This window comes from Petaurus breviceps, unplaced genomic scaffold, assembly GCF_028583685.1.
Source record: "Petaurus breviceps papuanus isolate PSGF00001 unplaced genomic scaffold, PetGlider_PUasm1.0 178, whole genome shotgun sequence".
NCBI lineage: Eukaryota > Metazoa > Chordata > Mammalia > Diprotodontia > Petauridae > Petaurus > Petaurus breviceps.
In genome coordinates, this window is record NW_027185777.1 from 25,416,223 (window position 1) to 25,419,835 (window position 3,613).

The following is a 3,613-nucleotide window of genomic DNA, read 5'->3' on the forward strand; positions in this document are numbered from 1 at the left end:
ATTTGGCCTTGGGCAAGTTAATTTGCCTCTCTGGGCCCCAGTTTCCTTCATCTCTAAAATTACTGGGTTGGACTATATAATCCTGCGAGGCTTCTTCTATCTCCAAGACTGTCATCCCATGATTCAGCTGCAACACCCAATGTCAGAACAGTCTTCTCATTTGTCTCTAGTGTTTTCCTTTGCTCACTAAATGATGCTTCTCCTCCCCTTATATGTGTGAGACTCACCCAGGTGGAAAAGTCAGCTTAACATCTTACAGTGAAAGAAAACTGGACTTTGAACTACAAGACCTGACCTCACAGCCCCGCTTTGCCACTTCCTTACTTCCCACAGGGACAAGATAACCTCTCAGAGTCTTCTTTTCCTCATCAATAAATTAAGAGTACTTATCTAAGTGAACTTTAATGGAGAAGAGGTTAAGGAGTGGATGTAAAAGATATGTCAGGAATAGTCAGAGAAGAACAACCAAGGATTATGTCCCATTTCTAAGAGAGAGAGATTGCACAGTAAAAGGGAGTGATCATCAGTATGTAAAGCTATAGAAATATAAAAGAGAATAATGACCAAAAAAAGGCCATTGGATCTGGTGATATTTGGAGGTCATTGCTCACTGCAGTGTCAGCAGAGCAATGGGGGAGGACATCATCTTCCAAGGGTTTGATGAGAAAGTCGATAGTGAAAAAATGGAGGAATTGAGGATATAGAACCTTTTTTTGAAGATCTCTAGGTGGCACAATAGGCAGAGTCAGGAAGTTAGGAAGACCTGAGTTCAAATCTGATCTCAGACACTTACTAGCTATGTGACCCTAGGAAAGTCATTTAACTCTGCTTGCCTCAGTTTCCTCATCTGTACAACGATCTAGAGAAGGAAATTGCAAACCACTCCAGTATCTCTGCCAATAAAATCCCAGATGGTGTGATGAAGAGTCAGACATGATGCAAACAACTGAACAACAACATTTTTTTTTCAAGAAGTTTAACAGAGGGCAGTGTTACGGAGCTTAAAAGATATTACATATTCTATACTTTTAGAAAATCTGTATGGCACAGTTGCTAGAGGCTACACCTGGAGTCAGGAAGAATGGAGTTCAAATCCGGCCTCAGATACTTACTGACTGTGTAGCCCTGGGCAAGTCACTTAACTCATGTTTGTGTCAGTTTCCTCATCTGTAAAATGGGGATAGTAATAGCCTTAATGTCCCAGGGTTGTTATGAGGGTAAAATGAGATGAGGGTTATAAAGAGTTTAGCATAGTACTTGGCATGTAGTAAGAATTACCTAAATGTTAGCACCTATTATCATCATTATCATTAAAAGCAAACAGGGGTCAACAGAGATGGTTTTGGACTACTCTCATTTTGTGTTCTGCCTTTTTTTATGGAAATGTTCCTTTCTTTCAATGTTTAATCTTTGAATTTTTAATAAATTTCAAAAAAAGAACAAGTTATTTTTGATCTAACTTTTCATCCATCAAGTTATTAGGGGTGAATTAAAAAAGGAGGATGAAACAAGACAGTGTGAAGTATGGTATGAAGTATATTACAACTTATAATATTATCCTTTCCATCCCCTCGCACTTTTGGCATTGTGCATGACGGCCTTCATCCCCACAGAATATACCCGTCATACCCATCCCAGAGTCCTGAGACCTTCAGAGATTTCCTGAGAGCTCTTTGACCTTCCTCATTTCCTTCTTTCATTTCTCTTCCCATCTCAACTTGCAATCGAGTTATCTGACTTTGGAAAGGACACATTTTGGTACTTTGGGTGTTGACTAGTGTACCCTAGAAACAATTAGACATATTTGAGAACCATTCTTGATTAGCCCTGGCATTCTTCATCCCAAGTAAATTTGATGGAAAGATATACTGTGTTATCAAGTGGGGCGCTCCTTTATTAATCTGATGTTGCTGAAGTCCTACAAAGATGCCAGCACACAGAGAGGACACAGTGTCAGTAAGCCTGGGTTTGATCCTGGTCTTGCCACTTGCTGCTCAGGTGACCTTGAGCAAGCAAATTATCTGCCTGGTCCTCATTTTTCTCATCTGGAAAATGAGGGGATGGAGAAGATAATCTCTCAGTTTCCTTTTAGTTCTTAATAACAACAATAATAGTAAATAGCTAGCATTTAAGGTTTTTGAAATGCTTTACATGTATCATTTCATTTGATCCTTACAATCACCAGGTAGATGTTCCCATTATATAGATGAGGAAAGTGAAGCAGACAGCATTTAAATGACACCACTAGAAAGTATAGAAGATAGGATTTGAATTCAAGGCTTCCTGACTCCAGGCCAAGCACTCTAACTGCTGTAATTCTGAGAAGTTCAAAATTCTCTAATCCTTAGCATTCATTGTCTCCTTATTTGTTGATTAAACACTAAAGAAAGGTGGAAGGTGGAGTGCCTTCTCTCTAGTGATTATTTCCTTTTTTATCCTGGAGGTATCTTGCTTGTCCATAATTGTTCTTACACAGTCTCCCCCATTAGATGGGGAGCTCCTTGAGGGCAGGGACTGTCCTTTGCTTTTCTTGGAATCTTTGATGTTTAGTACAGTGCCTGTTAAAATGCTTATTGACTTACTAGTTAAGATATAATAGACCAGTCTCATCATAACATAAGCGGGGGCAGAAAGCTGAGATTCTCCAGATTGTAAAGATCCCTATCAAGATCAGATGGCTATTAAAAAAAATCACTGATTCCACCAGCTACATTTAATGTCCCTTTAATAATGAGCATTGGTCTCCTCTCTGCCTTGCTTTCACTTTGCACAAGCTATCCAAGGATGCCCGTGGTTTTTAACTAGTCCCGAGGGATGACATAAAGGGAATTGAGATATTCGACTGAACATGCTAGCAGAGTGGGTGGAATAACCAGGTAGAAATGAGAATCAATTCTGTCTCCTAATGAATGGGGAGGCCATTTCCTGGTTTACAGGAAGGAGAATCAGAGCTGATGGCAGACCTTGTTCAGCTGAATTAGATATTGGAAACTCATCTCCGTGGGCCAGCCAGTTCTTTCAAACACTAGGAATTTGATGGTAAGTGAGGCTCCCTCTCCAGCTGCTAGGGAGAGGGAGGTGAACCTACAACAAAAGGAAGAGATAGGAGTAATTCTTGGCCCCTGAAAATATCAGCAACTGAATGACAAAGTGATGGACCCAGTTTCAATACCCACACCCTGACTGTTTAAAGGAAGGATGGTGAGAAAACAAAGGAAGAAGATGGACCGAAGGAATTATGGGCAGAGCCCTCATTTAATCTGCATAAAGCAGCCGAAAAAGATTACAGGGGTTACTTGAGGGATTCAGAAATCTCAGACTCTCACTTCTGGGCCTACTCTGGAAACAGACCAGAAAACTCTGCCAAACCCAGTGGCTGGTGCTGTTTCCATCTGAGGCTTTGGAATTCTGTTTGACAATTAACTTTGGTGAAATAAGCCCCATATTAGACTGGTTAATATCACAGAGCTAAAAGTTCCTTTCCTAGAAGAATTAAGACTCAATCCCTGAAAATCCATCTTGCTTTTTAAATTCTCAATAAATCTTGCCTTCTGGCTGGTATTGTCATTTCTCTCTCTCTCTCTCTCTCTCTCTCTCTCTCTCTCTCTCTCTC